This window comes from Dipodomys spectabilis, unplaced genomic scaffold (assembly GCF_019054845.1).
Source record: "Dipodomys spectabilis isolate Male_0828 unplaced genomic scaffold, ASM1905484v1 ptg000092l, whole genome shotgun sequence".
Lineage (NCBI taxonomy): Eukaryota > Metazoa > Chordata > Mammalia > Rodentia > Heteromyidae > Dipodomys > Dipodomys spectabilis.
In genome coordinates, this window is record NW_024870769.1 from 15,100,707 (window position 1) to 15,124,235 (window position 23,529).

General features: G+C 45.3%; 1 pseudogene; it reads right to left on the bottom strand.

The window, feature by feature from the left end:
• Positions 1-22,306: 22,306 nt before the first annotated feature.
• On the bottom strand, positions 22,307-23,222 carry LOC122112160 (annotated as a pseudogene).
• Positions 23,223-23,529: the final 307 nt, after the last annotated feature.

Here is a 23,529-nt window from a genome sequence, read left to right on the forward strand (position 1 = left end):
CCTGAGCTGAAGAGCTGAGGGACAGCACCCAAACCTAGAGTTCAAGCCCACAACCAGCCCAAAACAAACAAACAAAAACACATCAGGAGCCCATAGCAGACTCCAGTATTTGGGAGAGTGCATTCAGAGCATCTGATCTTCCCAAGAGCACCCGCAGGAGCAAACACAAGCAGTCCAGGCTGCTCAACCCTTCCAAAGGCGGGAATTGCTACAGCAGAGAGCTGAGAATCCTAAGTGAATAGCAGCTGGAAATAGGCTCCCAACAGAATCCAGATCAGGCACAGACTCTCTCTACCAATACAGAATCAGCAACCAAGCAAAGACAGACACACCAAAACAAGATTGAAGAGAAGTCTCCTGAACCCCCATGCGAAAATCACAGAGAAAAATCACAAGGTTTACCACTACCCAGGACAGCAAGCTCACCTCAAAAGCCAGCAGCCACGCAGGGGAGAGCCCCAGTGGGAGCAAAGCAGGAATGGAAGACAAAAACTACATCCAAGGGTTGCTGGAGGCAATGACTCAAGAAATAAAGCGAGAAATGGATCAGAAATTGAAAGAGCACAAGGATGAACTATCAAAAGATATACAGGATATCAAACAAAAATTGGATGCAAAAATAGAAGCTGCACAAACCTCAGTAAGAAGTGAGATAAACGCCAAATTAGAGGTAATGCATACTGATCTCACCTCATTGAGAGGTGAGATCAGTACTCTGAGAACCAACATTGAATCCATAAAGGGATCCATTTCCACCATGCAAACCACAATAGAAGCCACGGTCAACAGAGTGAATGAAATGGAAGGTAGAGTGTCAGATACAGAAGACAGAATACACCAACTGGACCAAAAAGTGACAGATATGGAAAAATCACTCAAATTAAACCAAAGGGAAATTCAAGAGCAAGCAGATAATGCTAAAAAGTTTAACCTTCGCATAATCGGAGTGGACGAAGGTGAGGAATTCCAGAGCAAGGGAATGCAACACCTATTTAACAAGATAGTCAATGAAAATTTTCCCCACCTCAAAAACGACCATCTTAACTACATCACAAAAGCTTATCGAACACCCAACAAGCAATATCCCAGGAGAAACACTTCTAGGCACATAATAGTAACAATGATGGATCTGAATAATAAGGAAACAATCCTGCATGCAGCAAAAATGAAGAAGGAGCTATACTACAACGGGAAAAAAATTAGAATCACTGCAGATCTCTCCACACAAACAATGAATGCAAGAAAAGCCTGGGAAAGCACCATACGAGCCCTGAGAGCCAATAACTGCCAACCCAGACTGATATACCCGGCAAAGCTAGCATTCACATTCGATGGAGAACTGAAAACTTTTAATAGCAAAGAAAAACTAAATGAATACATAAACATTAAGCCAGCATTACAAAGAATTCTAAGAGGGGGGACACAACCTGAAGAAAGCAACCAGGACCTGGGACCTGCCCCAAACAGGCATTACTCAAAGTCTAACTGAGCAAGCACAGGAGGAAAGGAAAGAAGAAAAACTTAGGAAAACGGAATGGCAGGGACAACAATGCATCTCTCTATACTTTCTCTTAATATAAATGGGCTGAATTCACCAATTAAAAGAAAACGAACTGAGGACTGGATCAGAAAACAAGACCCATCCATCTGTTGCCTTCAGGAGACCCACCTCTCAGCCAAACATACAAACAAACTCAGAGTGAAGGGGTGGAAAAGGATCTACCAATCAAATTCCCCCAATAAGAAAGCAGGTGTAGCTATCCTGATATCTGACAAAATAAACTTTTCATTAAAATCAGTACAGAAAGACAAGGACGGACACTACATATTAATAAAGGGAACAATCCAAGAGGAGGATATAACCATCATCAACTTATATGCCCCAAATATTGGTGCACCCAGATATGTTAAACAAATGCTCTCAAACTTACAGAATAAAATAGATCCCAATACGATAATACTAGGAGACTTTAACACGCCACTCTCACCAAAGGACAGGTCTACCAACCAGAGGATTGGTAAAGAAGCTACCGAATTAAGTGAGGCCATACTTCAAGCGGAATTAACTGACATCTACCGAGTATTTCACCCTAAAACAACACAGTACACATTCTTCTCAGCAGCTCATGGAACTTTCTCCAAAATAGACCATATCATAGTTCATTCAAGGAACTTAAGCAAATACAAAGGGATCGACATAATCCCCTGTATCCTATCTGACCACAGTGGAATCAAGCTAGCTCTCAATAACAAAGCATACCGCAGAAATTTCTCTAATACATGGAAATTGAACAGCACACTCCTTAACAAGGCCTGGGTAACAGAAGAGATCAGAGAAGAAATAAAGCATTTCCTAGAACTCAATGAAAATGAAAACACCTCACAAAGAAACTTGTGGGACACAGCAAAAGCAGTCCTGAGGGGCAAATTTATTGCCCTCAGTGCCCACATCAAGAGAATGGAGACAGACCAAGTAAATAATCTCATGTTGCAACTAAAACAGCTAGAAAAACAAGAAAAAATGGGACCTAAAGCTACTAGACGAAGCCAGATAACCAAATTGAGAGCAGAGATTAACCAATTAGAAAATCAGAAAACCATAACCAAAATAAACCAAACAAAAAGCTGGTTCTTTGAAAAAATAAACAAAATTGATGGCCCGTTGGCAAGATTAATTAAAAAAAGAAGAGAGGAAACCCATATTAATAGGATTAGGGATGCCACGGGAAACATCACAACACGCACCCAAGATATCCAAACAATTCTAACAGACTACTTTCAAAAGCTATACTCTCTAAAGGAAGAAAATCTGGCGGAAATGGATGCATTTTTAGAGAAATACAAGTTACCCAAACTGAGCAAAGAAGAAGTTAACCAATTAAATAAGCCAATATCCTATAATGAGATACAGGAAGCTATCAAAAGTCTTCCAACAAAAAAAAGCCCAGGACCAGATGGATTCACAGCAGAATTCTATAAGACCTTTAAAGAAGAACTAATACCCATACTCCTCAAGCTCTTCAGAGAAACAGAGAAGGAGGGAGCTATCCCAAACTCATTCTACGAAGCCAATATCACACTCATCCCCAAACCAGGCAAAGACCCAACCAAAAAGGAGAATTACAGGCCAATCTCCTTGATGAACACAGATGCAAAGATCCTTAACAAGATTCTAGCTAACAGAATCCAGAAACACATAAAAAAAATAATACACTATGATCAGGTAGGCTTCATCCCAGAGACACAGGGATGGTTTAACATACGTAAGTCAATAAATGTAATCCAGCATATCAACAGAGCCAAGGTCAAGAATCACATGATTATCGCCACAGATGCAGAAAAGGCCTTTGATAAAATTCAACATTCATTCATGCTAAAAGCTCTGGAGAAAATAGGAATAGAAGGAACATTTCTAAAAACAATAAAAGCCATTTATGACAGACCAATAGCCAATATTATACTTAATGGGGAAAAGCTACAACCAATCCTCCTAAAAACAGGAACAAGGCAAGGATGTCCACTGTCTCCACTCCTCTTCAACATAGTCCTAGAACCCTTAGCCAGGGCAATAAGGCAAGAAAAAGACATTAAAGGGATCCGCATAGGGAAAGAAGAAGTGAAACTATCCCTTTTTGCAGACGACATGATACTATACCTCCACGATCCCAAAAACTCCATCCCCAAACTTTTAGAAATCATAAGTCACTTCGGCAAAATAGCAGGATACAAAATAAACCCACAAAAATCAGTTGCCTTCCTATACACTGATAACGCACAGGAAGAGAGGGAAATAAAGGGAGCAACCCCATTCACAATAACCTCCCAAAAAATAAAATATTTAGGAATTAACCTAACCAAAGATGTAAAAGAACTATTTAATGAGAACTATAAAAAGTTAAAGAAAGAAATTGCAGAAGACACTAGGAAATGGAAAGACCTCCCATGCTCCTGGATAGGCCGACTTAATATAGTAAAGATGGTGATACTTCCAAAACTAATATACAAATTCAATGCAATTCCTATTAAAATCCCAATGACGTACATCACTGAAATACAGAAAACAGTCCAAAAATTTATATGGAACAACAAAAGACCTAGAATAGCCAAAACAATTCTAGGGGATAAAGACAATATGGGAGGGCTATCCATGCCGAACTTCAAACTCTACTACAGAGCTATAATCACAAAGACAGCATGGTACTGGCACAAAAACAGACCCGAAGACCAATGGAACAGAATAGAAGATCCAGATATAAATCCACAGGCCTACAGCCAGCTGATATTCGACAAAGGAGCCAAAGACATACAATGGAAGAAACACAGCCTCTTCAACCGCTGGTGCTGGGAAAACTGGGCAGCCACATGCAGAAAACTAAAAGTGGACCCCAGCCTATCACCATGCACCAACATCAACTCAAAATGGATTAAAGACCTTAACATTAAACCTGAATCTCTGAAACTACTGCAGGACAGAGTAGGAGAGACACTTGAACTAATAGGCACAGGAAGGAACTTCCTGAACAGAGTCCCAGGGTCACAACAAGTTGGAGAGAGACTCGACAAATGGGACTACCTTAAAATAAAAAGCTTCTGCACAGCTAAATCTATCGCAACTAAGCTAGAAAGACAACCAACTAATTGGGAAAAAATATTTACCAGCAATATATCAGACAAGGGGTTAACATCCTGTATATACAGGGAACTCAAGAAACTAATCCCTCCCAAACCTAACAAACCAATTACTAAATGGGCAAGGGAACTAAAGAGGGACTTCTCAAATGAAGAAATAAAAATGGCAAAGAAACACATGAGGAAATGTTCATCATCCCTGGTGGTGAAGGAAATGCAAATAAAGACAACCCTGAGATACCACCTTACCCCAGTCAGAATGTCCCACATCCACAAATCAGCCAACGACAAATGCTGGAGGGGATGTGGAGAAAGAGGAACCCTATTACACTGCTGGTGGGAATGTACACTTATACAACCACTTTGGAAAGCAGTCTGGAGGGTCCTTAGAAAGCTAAAGATTGACCTCCCTTACGACCCAGTCATACCACTTCTAGGCATCTACCCTGAACAACAGGAACCAATATACAAGGACACGTGCACCTCCATGTTTATTGCAGCACTGTTCGCAATAGCTAGGATATGGAAACAACCTAGGTGCCCCACCACAGATGAATGGATCCAAAAATTGTGGTATCTATACACAATGGAATATTATGCAGCCATTAGAAATGACAAAATAATGGCATTTGCAGGGAAATGGATGGAGCTAGAAGGAATCATGTTGAGCGAGGTAAGCCAAGAACGAAGAGACAAACGGTACATGGTCTCCCTCATAAGTGGATGCTAAATCCAAAAGGTTAGGTGATACGACAAAACTAACAGGACTTAAGAAACAAAGAACTCCCGCTCATCTGGTTGAACCACTACTAAATATCCTCATGCTGCTGATCACAAATATGGTATATAACATGTGAACACTGTTATATATTACAGACTGTGGTAGACAATTTGCTCCAGGGAAGTTAGAATGAACTTGTGACTTTGAAATTATGTAATCATTTAATCACAATCAAAAAAAAAAAAAAAAAAAAAAAAGAACCTCGGGGAAGGGAGGGAGGGAGGGGATGGTAGGGGGAAAACAATGGAGGGGGTAACAATGTTCAAGAGGAAGTGTACTCATAACCTCACTCATGTAACTGTAACCCTCTGTATAGTAGCTTTACAATAAAAAAAAAAAAAAAAAAAAATTGTATCCAGTCGAAGAATGGCAATGCCTCTGATTTACATGCCAGGTTTCTCACAACTCCTTGGTTAAGGCATCTGGGTGGGCTTGGGGGGGATTCCCGGCCAACACACCAAATGTAAAGCTGAATTTGGAAATCCTTACCCAAAAGACCACCAGAGACCGTCACCAATGTAAAAGCAAAGGAGTCTTTATTGCAAGCTCGAGCTTGGTCCCCCCACGCACATGGCAGCAGCCCATGATGCTAAGAGGCCCCGAGCCCAGGGTTACAACACTTTTTATACATTTTTTAGGGAAGGCAGGGGCTTTGCATACATCATAACTTCTTGTAACAAATGACTACAAACCGCGGGAAAATCATAAAACAACTCTATAGTATGATTGGCGCACTACAAAGCGGGAAAGGACCAGAAACAAATTGTCGGTTAGATCCAGGGGGCTGACGTACTTTAAACTGTGTTGGCTTGCACCACAGGGGAGTCTCAAGAGGATAGGTGCTCAACTGCAGGGTGTCTGGTTTAGATAATGGTCACCAGACCCTAGGAGGAGCTGCTCTGGAGTTGCAGATATCGTAATTCCAGGCAATGGGGCTGAAGTGGGTCAAGGGTTAAGTTGCAGAACTGAGATGGGGGTCTTAGTGAAATGGAGTTGCTTAGGTTCCTCAATGCAAGAAGGCCCAGACCTGCTTTTTCACAACTTTTATAATACACAGTGAGCAAACTTGGGAATTTCATTTAGGCCTACACTTGATTGGCTGACAATACCCTCACACATGATTGTTTAACACTTGATACTGTAGACATAGCAACTGCAGACATAGCCCTTTGTTGGTGCAATCTGGCTGATCTTGCTTCCAGTTTGAAATGCAAGGGATCTTTGTTCTGCTTATCCTAGGTTCTTTCCACCTATTCCCTTTTCCATGGTGATTGGCTGACTTGTCCTGTGGTTATCAGCAAGCTCTAGCCTTTTCTGAGACTCAAGGACTACCTTAAGATTAGAGTTACTGTCTGGCTCTTCAATACCAAAGGAAAATAGTAATTTCTTCCTAAAAAAAAAAATTGTATCCGGTCTATTCATAGTGAAGCTGTCTTGGGTGAAGAACACTGACTACCCATTCAACACTGCTAGCTGCAGCAGATCCCAACGTGTCATGTTCCCCTCCTTTCTTAGCTATCCTGCAACAGGGTAAAATAAAACTGCTCCAAAGCATTATGAAGGCCAGCATGTAGATGCCCAGGTCCCGTCCTTCCCAGATCATACCTGAGATGTACTTAAGGAAGCTGAACATCCAGGAGGATGTGGAGGTTCTGGAGCAGTTTGGCAACCTTAGTATGTGAGCAATCTCTAAGACATGTTCAAGCAAAGATAACCATGACCTCCACTGACACTACTATTTTTCCAATACATGCCAGGCATTCTGCTTCAGGTGAAAAGTGGCAGGGAGGGAAAAATATGGAGGGAAAATATAATGCCTGGTCAATATTTGCACAATGATGTTCATTGTGGCATTGTTCATAATCACCGAGAGATAGAAACAAACGCTCCTCACTATGTGAATGCCTAAACAAAACTATGATGTATACACAGAATGGGATAGTACTCAACAAGAAGGAAGTCTCAACATTTGCCACAACATGAGTGATTACAGAGGAGGAAAAGCTAGTCCCAAGAGACAAGCAGTGTAATGACAATAAATATGATTAAAGTAGTCAAACTCTTAGAAAGAAAAAGGTGAATGCTGGTGACCAGGGGCTGGGCAGAGTGAATGGTGGGAGTTGTTCAATGGCAAGTTTCAGTCAGGCAGAATGAAAAAAGTTCTACAGGTCTGTTGCAGAACTGTACAAAGATGGCCAATATCACCAAATACCATACTTTAAAATGTTCATCGTGATACATTTCATGTTCTTCTTTTTAGATGTCATGGTTTGAATTCAGAGCCTCATGCTCACTCAGCATGCTCAAGTCTTGCTCTTGGTGGTTCTTTTAGAAATGAAGTCTCATAGATATTTTTACCTGGGTTGACTTGGAACTGTAATACTCTGTATTTTGGCTTCCTGAGTAGGCAGGATTATAGGCATGAGCCACTGGCACCCCAGCTATGTTGCTTTAAAATACATGCATGCACACACACAGACACACACAAACACATACACACGCTAAAGAATTTTAAGCTGGGCTGCTATGGCTCATACCCGTAATGCTAGCTACTAAGGAGCTGAGATCTGTGGATCCCAGTTCGAAGCCAGCCCGGGAAGGAAAGTCAGTGAGACTTTTGTCTTCAATCAAATCACAGAAAAAGCTAGAAGTGGTGAGGTAACTCAAGTGGTAGCCTGATAGGCTTGAGAAAATGGAGCTCAGGGACAGCACCTAGGCCCAGAGTTCAAGAGTTCAGGACTGGCAAAAAGAAAAAAAAAGAAAGAAAAAAGAAAGAAAACAGGGAGAAAAAAAGAATTTAAAAACCAAATAATTTTCTGACCCAGTGAAGGACATAGCCCTCAGCAGAATTCAGCAGAAAGCACCTCCAGGAAGCTCACACACAGTAGGGTTTTGCAAATAAAACATAAAGTTGCCTAAAACCTACTGGATACTATTGATCATTTCTATTAAAATTTTAATTAGTAAGTAATTTTTTAAAGCTATCATTACTGGAAAGTTACTTTTGTGCTGATTTTTGGGCCTTTTTTCATGGACTCTTCTTAGTGACTTTCTTTGATAAGCACCTCATCACAGTTATATATTGCTGCATGAAAACAATCCTAAAAGGCAGCAGTTCAAACAATACCAATAGTTTTAGTCGACTTATGAAAGGGCCAGGATTGGTCTGTGTTCAAGCAGAGTCAACTGAACAAGGGCTTACTGGATGATTCACTTGCAAGACTGTCATTCACATGGCCAGGAATGGTCCCAGGCATTTACCAAGAGCTCAGCCAGGCCTGCAGGCCCCAGGCCTCAATGACTCCCACATGAGTGTGGGCTTCCTCAAGCATGGATGCTGGATTCTAAGAGAAATACATGTAGATGCTTAGCATTTTGATCATGTAACTTTGCAAGGAATATAGTAATCAATTCCACTATAGTCTGTCAGTCAGTCAAGGCTGTCATAACATATCCCTGGAAGACCAAAGAGAAGACACATAAACCCTACACCTCGAGTGAGAGGAGTAAAATGGGAGCAGTGTGTCTATCTTTGGAAAAATTCAATATGCTACAGAATTCTTGATATCATCTCCATTTGGAAGATGGGGAAGCTGAACCTAGACAGACACAGTTTTCTAGAGACCCTGAGTTTAGGACTGTTGAGAAAAAGATTCATATGATCGGTGAGCATATTTTTTTCCTTGTCTGGTCTGTAAAAATTTGACTTGCTTTTTGATAATTATCAAAGGCACTTCAACAAGCACCTTCACAGTCTGCACGTCTCAGCATGGAGGAGAACAAATTCTGTGCATGGCTGCAGCCGTGTAAATACTGAGGAGGGAGTTTGAGTCTTCTTCCACTGTGATCACTACCTGAGGATTCTGGCCCTGGCACCTTATCAGCTGCCTGGCAACACCTCAGTTAAGAGACAGGTGCCAGTGGCTCACACCTATAATTCTAGCTAATAAAGAGACTAAGATCTGAGGATCCCAATTTGAAGCCAGTCCACACAGGAAAATCTGAGTCTTATCTCCAGTCAGTCACAATATAGCTAGAAGTGAAGGCATGACTCGAGGGGTAGAGCAACAGCCATGAACAAAAAAGCTAAGGGACAGCATCCAGGCTCTGACTTCAAACCTCAATATTGCCACAACATCAAAATCTCAAGACAAAACTAGGTTAATGGAGAAGAGAGAAGTACTGAGTACTTACAAGCAGCACTTTCAAGTCAGGGAAGTGTTAGAAGAGTGCTGTGACTGTGCTGTGCGAGGTGTCAATAATTTCCAGGGCTTTAATTTACTGTTGGGGTGGATTGTTTTGTTTTAATTGATTTCTAATAAAAGGAAAATTGTGTTGTTGTTGTTTTTATCCATTACTAGTTGTTGCAAGGAAGAAATCTGATAGTGTGTGACCACACTGAGAAACAATTCAGCAAACTTAAGATTTCCTTGTGTATTAAAATGTAGGGGTTAGGGGCTGGGAAGTTGGCTCAGTGGTAGAGTGCTTGCCTTGCATGCATGACGCCCTGGGTTTGATTGCTCAGCACCACATAAACAGAAAAAGCTGGAAGTGGCGCTATCGCTCAAGAGGTAGAGCACTAGCCTTGAACTGAAGAGCTGAGGGACAGTGCCCAGGCCCAGAGTTCAGGCCCCACAACCGACCAAAACAATAAATATATAAAAAAAGGTAGGGGTCAGTATCATTACTTCATATCATTAATAATTGCACACTGTTGGCTAGATGCAGGAAAGCCCGTCTGTCATCCACATATGAGTATGCTAAAATCTTCATATCATGTATTTCGCTCATCATTTATGGAATTTAGACCAAAGTCTCTCAAACTATGTGGCTTGTCCTTATAGGCATCTACCCTTGCACAAAATGTTTCAGTCATTGCTCTAAAACTGAATGCAGGAAGACAATCACATTTCCATTTACTTCTCACTGGAAAACTAGGCTGTTTCCATTTCCTCCCGCACAGCTAAAGCAGAGTGAACCTTTTCAAACAAAATTCTTGTGCAGAGTGCAAGATAAAACCCTTGAAACTTTTACCAAGTTCCAGGCACTACATTATGTCCTGGAACTTTCTGCACCTTGCTCCCAGTCATCTTACCAGCAGCCCTGAGGCATGCGCTCTGGTTTCATCCATTAAATAGGAGGAAGGAGAGCATTCAGGTCAGGGAGGGCAAAGCACATGGACCGGCACACTGGCTGGGTCCCCATCAGGCTAGGATCTGTCATCTAGACAGATCACAGAGGAAACCACAGAGGCCAAGTTCACAGTCACAAGATGGACAAACTGCCTCCTAGAAAAGCCGGAGCGATTTTACCCAGCAGAGCTGTCCTGGCATGGCCAACAGCAGGACAGCAGTTTTATTAGGCTTTGAGCCAGGGACAAACACATTTTATATATGATCATCTAGGCACAGGGGTGCATTTGCCATCCAGCTTATAAAACCCTTCCCATGATTGAGCCCTTGCTATTCTCCTTGCAAATAAAGGTTTTTTTTTTCCTTTTGTCACTAGTTTGGTGTTATTTTATTAATGCAAGCCCTACAACCCTACATCCATTGTCTAGCAAGACCACTGGGGGCTGTGGCAAACATAATGCTAAGTGCACTATGCCAAAGGTACTTTCCATAGCCACACATTTCCCAGGCACCTTGGCACTTGCCACTACTTCAAGGAACACAAGTAGAATGTAGGCCCCAGGTTGGCAATGCCCCTGAACTGCCCCATTCGCACTACATCAATATTTTGGGGTCACTTATATTGGATAAAACTCATAAGAGGACACTGATTGGATCAAACCAGTGATGGATTCATTCATGTTAATAAATAAGCTATTAAATCCAAGAAGGAACTCTTAGTCTGTCCTGGTAGCCCTGACTTCAGTTAATGGCAGAAGGACAGACAGTTCATTAGAATAAGGTAAAACATAACTAATTAGAAAATTGCTGTCACCAACTAGAACCTGTCAATATCTAATTTTGACTTGTGTCTAATCTGGCAGGCCCCAAGTTCTCCTAACTTGTTTGTGTCTCTGAGCTAACAATGCTGTTTTCTTTTGTTTTGTTTTGTTTTTAACTGCTCTGTAGTATACTCTGCTGAATTTGATTAGTCTAAGAGGATATTGTTTTCCTCTTAACATTTTGAAACAGCATTTATCCTTAACTAGGTAACTAAAGACAGCAATGTCTTCCAAGAATGAACCACTCAAGTCCCACTAGTCTCTTGGCATGTCTGAGTCCAAATTACCTAGCTAATTTGGCATCTTTTGTTGCTGTTTCCAACCAAGCCATCCAGTGTGCCCACTGGGCTGTGACAGTCTTAGAATTTCAGAGCTGGAATCTCCTAATATCAGGGCATAAGCAGGACCCAGAATTCCTAGCCACTGTCTTCCTTAGGCCTAAATATACACTCTGCACCAGGCTTAGCTGTCTACTGAGGAGGCAGAGTGAGAGGCTGAGTTGAACAATTCCTCCAAACAGTTTAAAATCCAGAGTTGTCTGCAAAGGAGCACAGATGTTCTGATCTCTGACAACAGCCAGAATTTGTTGCCAACAAATCAGCCCATTGGAAGAAAAAAACAAACACAAAATACCAGATCTATGTTACTCTGTTTCTGCCTGACCTAGCATCAATTTTGTGATCTCCTAGGACACACACACTTGGCGATTACCAGCTAGAAAGGCTCAATGTCACTAGCACCCTTCAGAAACCTCTGTACTCCAGCCAACAACCTTATCAAAATATCACGGTTCATTTGGGTCACCCGCCAGATACGATAAATCTTTCCCTACGAGGATTCTCTCCACATATCAAAGCAGAGAACACTTGAGCCTGGAGAGTCTCCATCAGAATCAAGACTTCTGAACTCTAGGCTGATTGGAAGCTGACCTCAATTCACCACCTGGCTTCTTCGGGATTTGAATCTGAAGCCAATGAATGAAGCAGCACCAACGGTAGGAGGAGAAAGTTTAAGTCTGTCTCAAAACCGGGCACTGTGATGGATCTTCTGAATATTCTCCCAACAGGCAGTGATGGAAATGGCCAGGTATCACAACTTCTGCAGGAGAGAGCTAGCCAGGGGATTAAGTCACTTTCATTGGCCAAAACTGACCTAGTGCTTGGAGTTTGCAAATATACTATGGGGTTTAACTACAAGGAGCAGGACCAGAAGTGATGGGTGGGTGGGTCAGTCCTGAGTGAGACCAGGAAGCCATTGTACCCTCCCCAAATACAGACAAGGAGTGTCTCTGTCCCCATCCAAGTGGTAACCTTTAAAATATGCAGTTTGCAACCCGAGTGCATTGTACAACTAAGATATGTGTGGCCTTGTCAGACTGGTAAGCTCTGATGCTTAGGACATCTGACCAATGAGGTGAAAGCCAGGTGTAGCCAGAGTAGAGCAGCCCACCTTGATGCCAGCATCAGATTCATCTTCAGCCCCAACCACCATCACCATGCAAGCAAAACAGGATTTATTGATTATTGATGACACTGGTAATGTCCAGAGAAATAAATGCAATGAAGAAACATGGCTGTCTTATTCATCAACGTCTTATTCAGCCCTGAAAGAACCTTATTTCTAAATCTCCACAGGGAATTTATTCAACACGCTGGATATTATTGGCTTAATTCATCAGGTTGGTTTTTAATTTTACATGTGCTTTACTTTGGCCTGGGGGGTCTAACACAAGTCAGAACACATGTGTGGCATCAATGTGGAAGCTCATGTGGCTCTTGGCAAGAACAGACAACACTTTTAGGGAATCTGGTTTTGTTAGGAAGCAGTTGCTTTTCACTGGCTTGCCACATTCCTGTGGCTGTTCTAACAGTTGAACAGGCACATAAGCAAAAGAGGCAAGCGACAGTCACCTTCCTACTCAGGAGAGGGTCTTAGAACATGTCAAGTAGTGTGTTCTGTACTGCAAGATGTCCCATTGAAAGAACTTGCCAAATCCAAGGATGCTTTGAGTTCCTTCGTGGGCTTGCTATGAACACTTGGAAATTTGTACACTTTTCTACTTATAATTCATAGGAAAGGGAGGCTACAGGTATGTGTTGAATGTTCCTATCTTGTGGAGGAAGAACAGGAGATTTTCAAGCACTACCTACTTTAGAGTCTCAATCCTATGACACTGAAAAAGGATCCAGGTCTGACTCTTCCTGACTCCAGGCTCTCTGCCCCACACTGATGATGTCTTTCGCCATGACAGGACATTTCCTAAGAATATGCAAGAGGAAAACCCTCAAGACTTCCCTTCAGTAACATATGACATGATTTCATCTGCCATTCCCTTAAGACACCAGTGGTTCATGCCAGTAATCCCAACCACTCAGGATGCTGAGATAAGAGGATCACGATTCAAAGCCAGGCTGAGACAAAAAGTTCATGAAACTCTTACCTCCACTTAGCCAGCAAAAGATCAAAAGTAGAGCTGTAGTTCAAGTGGTAGAGAACCAGTCTTGAGCGAAAAAACTAAGCAAGAGCAGGAGGCCCGGAGTTCAAACCCCAGTAATGGCACACAGACATACACACACACAAAAAGACATTCCTCTGGGGCTGGGAAGGTGGCTCAGTGGTAGAGCGTTTGCCTTGCATGTCTGAGGCCCTAGGTTTGATTCCTCAGCACCACATAAGAAAAAAGAAAAAAGCCAGAAGTGTCACTGTAGCTCAAGTGGTAGAGTGTTACCCTTGAGTTGAAGAGCTGAGGGACAACGCCCAGGCCCAGAGTTCAGGCCCCATGACCCGACCCAAGGAAAAAAAAAAAAAAAGACATTCCTCTTACAACCCATGGCAAACTGCACATATGACTAATCTATGACATACCTAACCTGTAAAGGCTCACCTTCCCCTCTGAAACTAAAGAAACTCACAGCTATCAATTCATTTGTCAAACCTCTCTTCTTAATCTTCCTATGTATTTCATTGTAGCTCTTTCCTCAGATATAAAGGTCTGCTATTGCTACAATCCATAAAGCCATGTAGAGGGGAATCATTCTTTCCTGGAAGTGCCCTCCTTGGGATTTACCCCAAGAATCCTGCAAATGAAGCTGAAAGATGGGGATCAGATTGCCTTCCCTTCCTCTTCCTAAAGGTGTGAGGGCCTGTACCTGAGAGTGGCTGCATTCATAATCAGTGAAACTCCCTCTCTTATGTTTCTCATGCCTGTCCCCCCGCCTCCTCAGAAGCATTGGGAGATGACAGTCTGAGAGCTCTGCAAGGTGGTGATCTAGGATACTTGGGGGATACCCCTGGAGCAGGGAGTTCCCAGTGACAATGTAGACTAAGGCCCCTTGAGGAGAGACAGAGCATACTGTCAAAGGTCAGCCCTGGGGACCGTGCTGGACCAGCAGCTTCCATGTACCAGCTCCTCTGGGGATAAAAAAAGACTGAGGGTGGGCTATCATTGCTTTGTTGGCTTTCTCTACCTTTCCAGCTAGCATTGAGCATCTGGAAAGCTCAGAACCATTTGTACAAGGGGCTCAAAGCCTCTTGCATCATTTTATTTATTTATTTATTTTGCCAGTCCTGGGGCTTGAACTCAGAGCCTGGGCACTGTCCCTGAGCTTCTTTTGCTCATGGCTAGTGCTCTATCACTTGAGCCACAGTATTTTCTGTTTATGTGGTACTGAGGAATTGAACCCAAGGCTTAATACATACTAGGCAAGCACTCTACCACTAAGCCACATTCCCAGCCCTCTTCCATGGCTTTAGTACTAACCATTTTTCTTATGTCTTCATCTTCCTGTGTCAAAGTTGCTATGCATGCATCTTTTTACTAGTCCTTGGTCATTCATGGGCAAAAATGCACTAGACAGACTGGAAAACTGACAGCTGTGCAGATTGCCCAGGACCCTCTCATTCAGCCCCTGAAGCACTGACTGGTCTGTACGAGAACAAATGACACACTCTCCAAGAATAGGTTGATATAAGCATTGGGGTAAACCATTGACAATTTGGGTATTTTAGTAAGAGGGCCAAGAGTTTAGGTATCTGCCAGAGAGTTGAGGGGATTTATAAACTTGGGGCTATAGCACTGCTTACCAAGGCTGAGAAATGTACAGAGATAATTTTCAAGCAGAAGTCTCATATACAATCTCTCTTCTAATTGGTGTCTGAGGTCAAGGCTATTACTATGAGATCAAAAGAACCACTTCCATCTGGGGACCTCTCAGGACATTTGGCTTTCAACTTCCTAAAGCATAATGCATCCTAAAAGTAGTGGCTATTGTTGCTCATTGATCTTAATCGTATTCTATTATTCACTTGTCTTTGGTTACAAAATAGGAACCATTTTGGAATCTTCAACAGCTTGTTCATTTACTTAAAAAGTACTGACTAAAGCCATGTTGGTCCTACCCACTGCTAGAAATGAGGAAAATAAAGTTGAAAGGTAAAGGCAAGCCCTCCCTCTCCAGGATGCCCAGCGAAAGCACACATTTCCCACCTCCCCAGACTTGCTTTCTTTGTCAATTCAGCCTGCTCTAGCAGCTTACTGAAGCCTACATGGCTGAAACAACAGAGGATTCTTTCTCTCTACTCCTGAGTCTGGAAGTTGGAGATGGAGGGGTAGTGTGCTTGGAAGGTTGAAGACTGACAACAGCCTATATGAAGTTATGAGGGACCAGGACGAGAATTCTTGTGTCCTCTCTATAGGCACTTGTGGAGTAACTCATCACAACTTCATTTTCCACCAGTGAACACCAAGAACGGAGGGAACGTCACTTCCTTCCTGCATTCTAACAGAGATGCATCAGTTAGGAGTACTGGGTATTGGTGATGCACACCTGTAATCCTAACCACTCAGGAGGCTGAGATCTGAGACTCATGGTTCAAAGTCAGACCAGGCAGGAAAGCCTATGAGACTCTTATCTTAAAATAATAACTAAAAAGGTGGAAGTGAAACTGAAGCTCAAGAGGTAAAGTACTAGTGTTGAACAAAAAACCCAAAGACAGTACTCAACCCCACGACCAGCAGCCAAAAAAATAAAAAGAGGAGGAAAAGGGAAGTGTAAATAAAAACAAATCCATTGCAATAAGTATGTGAAATTATTCCTGTGTCTTTCTGGGTTTGGGGCTTGGGGATTTGTGGCAGTACTGGGACTTGAACTCAGCACCTCACACTCTGCTGCAGAGCTTTTCCATTCAAGGCTGGCATTTTATCACTTGAGCCACAGATCCACTTCTGGCAGTTTCTTAGCTAACAGGAAATAAGGGTCTCATGAACTTTCCTTACCAGGATTGCTTGGAACTAAGATCCTCAGATCTCAGCCCTCTAAGTAGCTAGGATTACAGACAGGAGCTACAGTGAGTGCCTGTCCCAAAGCCTTTCTAATCTTCTAACAAAAGCACCTCCCTATTGAAGCACAATCCAGAGAACTGCAGGCCATCTTTCCATTCAACTCTGCCTCTGTCGGGATCTACCACCTTCTATGAGTTCACTCTCTGAACTATGAACTTTTCTTTTTTTTTTTTTTTTTTTTTTGTGTACGGTCGTGGGGCCTGAACTCTGGGCCTGGGCGCTGTCCCTCAACTCTTCAGCTCAAGGATAGCACTCTACCACTAAAGCCACAGCACCACTTCCAGCTTTTTTCTTTTTGCTTATGTGGTGCTGAGGAATCGAACCCAGGGCCTCAAGCATGCAAGGCAAGCGCTCTACCACTGAGCCACCTTCCCAGCCCTGAACTTTTCTTAAATGAAATAGGAGTACTAATAGTTAAAAGGCTGCAGTGAGGATTAAATGAGATAGGCTGACTCCCTCACTGAGCACCCTTCTTTGCAGTGAATGCTCCAAATGCAACTGTCACCATCACCAACACTGAGGTTTCAAGCTATGTCCTATGCTCCAAATGCAACTGTCACCATCACCAACACTGAGGTTTCAAGCTATGTCCTATCCAGCCTCTGCACCAGCTCAGGCCCCACACAGGCTCTGCAGTGCATCAGTGCTGCCCAGGCCTTTTCTTGACCCAATTATACTTCCTATATCTCTTAAAATCACTGCAACTTAGTCTCATCTGAAGCAAGAACATCAGTCCATCACAAGTCTGCTGTGCTCACTCTGCTTCATCAAATATGGGTTAAAAGAAACAAACAACCATTGAAGTATTCCTTAAAAGCCAGCAGGAACATCTCACACATTTCTTCCACATTCTGCAAACTGTTCACTCAGCATCCTCATCCAGAATCCTATCCCTAAAAAGTCTGTAGCTTCCTTCTGGAAAAATCACAAGCCAACCTCTGCAAACTCTCCCCTGAGCCTCCTAAGGCTGTGGAGAGAGGTTCAGAACAACAGGGGATGTCTTTGGAAATGATCTTCAAACCACTGACTGTCTAGAGTGTAACCTCGACAGCTCCCCACCCCCAGGCCTAGGTGTTAGCTCTGATGGCAGCCTGGAAGGTTCTAGAACCTTAGCAAGAAGGGCTCAGTGGAAGGAAGTCAGGTCACTGGAGACTTGTCTAAGGGATGGTGGGACCCCACCCCTTCGTGTTCCTCTCTTTTTGCCTCCCGGCCACCATAAAGTAGGCAGCTTTGCTCCATCCTGTGCTTCCACCATGAGGACTTGCTTTGCCACAAGGCCCAAAGACAAAGGGCTGAGACACCATGACCCATCTCTCTGAAACCCAAATAAACCTTTCTTCCTTAGAGTTTGGCCGTCCTGGGTGTTCAGTCCCAGTGACAAAAGCTGACAAACAGGTATGGAGCCGACCCTATGGCTTTCCTAAGTCAGACTGACACCCAGACTGCTCCTGTCAAGAATGTTAACCTATGTACTTTGGTGAAATCAAATGGCTTGTCTCCATGGTCAACTTTTTTGCAGTTCAGTTGAGAGAAGAATAAGAACTGTCTGTAATGAGCTGTATTCCCTGAGAGAGGAGAAAAAGTTTTCTTTGGTGGTGCTAGGGTTTGAACTCAGGCCTCCCATTTGCTAAACAAGTGCTCAGGTTATTGAGTCACTTCAACAGTTGCTTGATGCAGTGGGTTTTGTGGGGGAGGGGGTTGGGGGGTTGCTGTTTTTTGGTTTCTATTTTTGTCAGTTGTGGAGCTTGAACTGTGGGCCTGGATGTTGTCTTTGTGTTTTTCAGCTCAAGGTGAGCACTCTACCACTTAAGCCATAGCTCCATTTCCAGTTTTCTGCTGGTTCATCGGAGATAAGAGTCTCATGGGCTTTCCTGCCTGGGCTGGCTTTGAACTATGATCCTCAGATCTCGGCCTCCTGTGTAAAGAGGATTACAGGCATGAGCCACCAGCACCAGGCTGCAGTGTTTATTTTCAAGGTGAGGTCTCAATTTATGCCCCAATCAATGTAGACTGTGATCCTCCTATTGGCGCTTCCATTCAGGGATGATAGGCATGGACTGCCAAGCCCAGTGATTGATTGAATGGGTCTCAAGAACTTTTATGCCCAGGCTGGCCTCAAAGTACCATCCTCCAATCTGCACCTCCCGAGTAGCTAGGATCACAGGCTGGAGCCACAACATCTGGCTGAGGAGCGCTTCATAAAGATATAAGTTGGGCTAAGATTTTTCCCAAGTTCTGGAATTGACAAAAATCATGCAATAGATATGATGGTCCTGGCCAAGAATGAGAGGCCCAGCCTCCCTCCAGGAAAAGCTCAGAGCCCAGTCACATCCATAAGAAACAGCAGCAGCCACTACACCATAGGATGGCAGCAACCTGCACAGACTATGAATCATAGCTCACACCCACAGAGACCCTCCTTTCTATGGGGCAAATGGAAAGCCACTGCTGACATGGGGGAAAGTAAGCATCATTAAAATGACCTAACATGAAATTTGAAAAATCTGCTATGGACTCCAAAAGCTCAGCCCTTTCATGGAAAAAAAAGCTGTTACTCACACATGTGTGTGAATGCATCTATGCATGAATACATCTGTGTTTGCATGTATTGGGGCATGTGTGTATAAATATATATATATGCATTTGTGAGTGTGTATATGTGTGGGCATTGTAAGCATGTGTGTATGCATGTGTCTGTGTGTGCCTGTGCATATGTATGTGTGTGAGAGCATGTACCTGTGAAGTCATGCATATGTATATGAGCATGTGTATGCATGTGTGTGCATGCATTTCAGAATGTGTATGTGCATGTGCACATGTGTGTGCGGCTGTGTGGTCATATATGCATGCATCCATGTTTGTGTGTGCATGTGTGTGCACACATATGCATATGTTTAAGGAAACAGAGCCCACAGTTCCCTTTGGAAGAGAAGAGTTCATGTTCCAGATGTGATTAATCCTGTAAGCCTCTTCCTCTAAGGACACATCCCAGGGAAAAAAGAAGCAGGTCAGAGGCACAAAGCAGTCCATAAAATAATAAGATTCTAAAGCTAAAATTGCCCCTAATAAGACAGGAAAAAAAAGTGAGTGATGACTTTTGGCATCTGTCCCCAGATACTAAAATTGTGTAAATGTGAAAGTATAACTTCAGAGGAGCTGTCCATACTCAGGACAATGAGGGCTGCTCTGCAGCCACTTAGCAGCTCTGGGTAAGGGGACACCGGGTCCACACAGGGAGAGGACACCCCAGTGAACAAGCAGGGACATGCTGCAAAGCCCAGGGCTCCCACCTCCTCTGCACAACCACCAGGGCCCCTGGCCCACAGGGGATGTACCCGTCCTCATACAAGTCCCCAAGTCCACATACAGCCTAAAAGATGAAATCAACGCAAAGGAAAGGCAAATTACCAACACCTCAAACCACACGCTTGCCACACTTTTACATTTTCACCAACTCAAAGACTCCACAGAAAAAAGCAGCGCAATTCACCGCGGAGGGCGGAGGTGGCCGGTGGCCGGCCTTCTCCCTGCGCCCTCGGTGCGTGAGCGCAGTCTGCGCGCGGGCTGTGGCCGTTCCCTCTGTGTGAGGTGGGGACGTGGGGAAGTCGGGCCCCGCCCTCGGCGCGGTGGGCGGCGGTTGGGGGCGCGAGCGCCCGGCGCGGGTGGCCGGCGGTTGGAGGGAGTTGGCTGGGTAGCACGCGGTGCTTTGCGCAGGTGCAGACGGAGGCTGCGGCCGGCCGGCCGGCGGGAGGAAGAGTTGGTGAGAGGCGCGGCGCCTCCCGACTCGCAGAGTGAGTGCGAGCGGAGTGGCAGCGGAGCCGGGGACCGGCGGGGAGCAGCGGTTCGCCGCCCGCCTGGCCGGGCCGCCGAGCCGCGGGGCCTCAGTGCACTGCGCGGGGGGGGGGGGGGGGGGGGGGTCGTCGGGCTCCATTTGCCGGAGATTCCCACACCCCCTTCCCCGGCCGCCGCCGCCGGGGAGGTTCGTAGTTTTCTGGCCCGCACCGCGCGGGGTCGCTGACCTCCGGCCGACGAGGAGGGGAGAGGGCTCCCGGGGCCGGCGGGGAGGGGAGAGGGCTCCCGGGGCCGGCGGGGAGGGGAGAGGGCTCCCGGGGCCGGCGGGGAGGGGAGAGGGCTCCCGGGGCCGGCGGGGAGGGGCCTGGACCGGGTGTCGGCGTGGAGGGCTCCGGGGTGCGCGGGAGGGGACCGGCGTGGGGCGGTGGGGATGGCGGGCAGGGGGCTCCAGGGCGGACGGGGAGGGGGTCGGAGCGGGGCAGGGGCCGGGTGATCAGCGGAGAGGGCGCCCGGGCCGGTGCGGTATCCCGGGACGCCTCAGGACGGAGACCCCAGCGAGACGTGTGCACCGGGACCGGCTCGCGGGGCGTCGGGACGGCAGAGTCCGCAGCTCCAGGCAGCTGCTCCGGGACGCGGCTGGCGGGGGCTGGGCCGCGCTCGTGGTTGTGTGTAGCCGAGAAGCGCCCCAGGAGCGCATACGGGGCCCGCCGCGGTGGATGAGGCCGAGGAGGCGCCGGGGGCGCCGTGGACAGCTGCGATCCCCGCAAACTCCCGCTCCTGGGGATGCGTCGGGGCCCCTCTGGGGTCCGGGCTGGAGGCGTGGACCCGCCATGCACCCCGCAGGAGGAGGCAGTAGTGCCAGGGGATTCGAGCCCAAGCGGAGAGCATGGCCCGGTGGCCCTGGGACGGTTTCCAGGGCTGAGGGAGTAATGCCTCCTTGTCCCGGGCTGAGCATGGGGCCGGGAAAGTCGGGGGCCTGGAAAGTCGGGAGCCGCGGGTGGGAGCGTGAGGCCAGTGCAAGTGTGGCTGAGGGCGTCTCCCCTCCCACTGATCCTGTCTGTCCAGGGGCCCCTTGAAGATGGCCAGGAGGGTCAGGAGCCTTTGATTTCAGAAGCAGCCTGGCTTATTGCCAAAGGGCCTTCCTCCAGCAGGGCAGGTTTCTAGAGGAAAACACCTTAAAATGTTTACACACTGGATGGATTCCGCCTTTACTTATGGAGCACCCTTAGTAGGTGCTTCTTAAATGTCTGTTGACTGACTGCAGAGATGCACACTTCATGGGCCAACCTTATGTCACCTCGGTATAGTTACCTGAGGGAACAAAGTGCAGCCACAGAGGTTTCCTTTCTTATAAAAATCTTTAATGAAAATAGCTATTTACAGAGCAGATAATAAAACAGATGCTTCTAGCTCCAATTCCCTTCCCCCAGCCAGGCACAGAGGTAAAGCAGATACTTCAGGTGGCTCTGGCTAATGGAAACTGAGATTCCGTTTTCAAGAGAAGATAGGGAAAAAAATCACATTTTTTATGCTGCCTCTGTAGTTGATTCTCCTCTTTTCAAAGTCATGGAGTAAGACACTTAGGTAGGTGGCAACCTGTTTTACATATCCCTATATAAAACGAATGGATTCATAGGGTAGCAAAGACATTTGTATGAAGTTGGTGGCCCCGGTGTTCAGCACCCTGACAGCTACAGGGAGACAAGGGACAGAATCCTACCCTCAGACCAGCTGATGAGGCAGAAAAAGGTGCAAGGACAAAGGATGGGAAAGGAGGCCAGGTGGTGCCTGCCACAGCTGCATATGCAGGTAGTCCTGGGAAGGGCGGTCACTGGCATCCACGATATCCTCCAGACTCCAATGAGAACACCCACTTGTCCTAATATCCCAGGAGCCTCTTGGCTTCTTCACTTTGAACCTGAAGGGTCTCCCTGGCTTATTGCTGAAGCAGTTTCATTTTCTTCCTTTGCACCAGGGCCTCTTCAGTCTCCTGCTGTGATGGCACAGAAACATGAGCAATGAACTTCAGCTCACCTGCCTTCTCCAGGCTGCCTTCCTCATCATACTCCTCCTCAGTGACAGCATAAATGTTGATCTCCTCTTCCTCCTCCTCCTCCTCCTTTTTCGCCTCTTGCCAGCCGAGCCTCTCTCTCTGCTTTCCATTTTTCCACCAGCTCAGCTCTCAGTTTCTTTTCATAGTCTTGCTCCAAAGGCACAATAACACCATCATCTTCATCTAGGTAACCATAGTGTTCATCAGCTCAGCACGTGTCTTTCTGGGAGGAGGAAGAGGTTCTTTTTCAAACAGCTCTCTAACACCAGGTAAATCCCTTGCTGCTCCAAAGTGCTTGTAACCTCGGTTTCCTGGGACTGCTTTCCCTTCATGATCCAGCATTTTAGGACCAACTTTCCCATAATCAGGGCCGTCAAGTTCTTTTATCCGCACCTCCCAGTGACCTTTTTCTCTTAACAGCTTATTGATCTCATCATTCGGGTTTCAAATTTGGAATTCACCCAAACCAGCATTCTGAATCTGAGCTACTTTTTTGGAGATCTCTCCAATAATCTGTCGTCTCCACTTCTCTGCTTTGGGCAACTCTGTACATTCTGAAGCAAGGAAAGGTCTTCGTTCCTTCACTTTTCCCTCTTCCACCTGGGCTTGGCGAAATCTTGCTAAGGCCCTCATGGCCTTTTCTGCATTTCGGGCCATGGCACCAAGGTGCAGCCGACGTCTCCTAGGCCCTTCTTTTTTTAAGTTTTCTTTAATAATCCAGGAAGTTCTAGGAATCTACACTTTCTGCCAACTTTGTAGTGACTCTGAGAATATTGAAATAAGAAAGACATAGCTGTTTCTGGTGGCTGTTGGTATAATCTGTAAAAGACACTATTTCTAAAGCTTGAAGCAAGAGCAGTAAATGTCAGTCATTGGCTTAACTTAAAAAAAAATGCCTCTTAAGGCAATTTTTGTCTTCTGTACTAGAGGTTGAATTCAGAGCTTTGTGTCGCACACTGCCATGTGACCCAGGCCCTTAG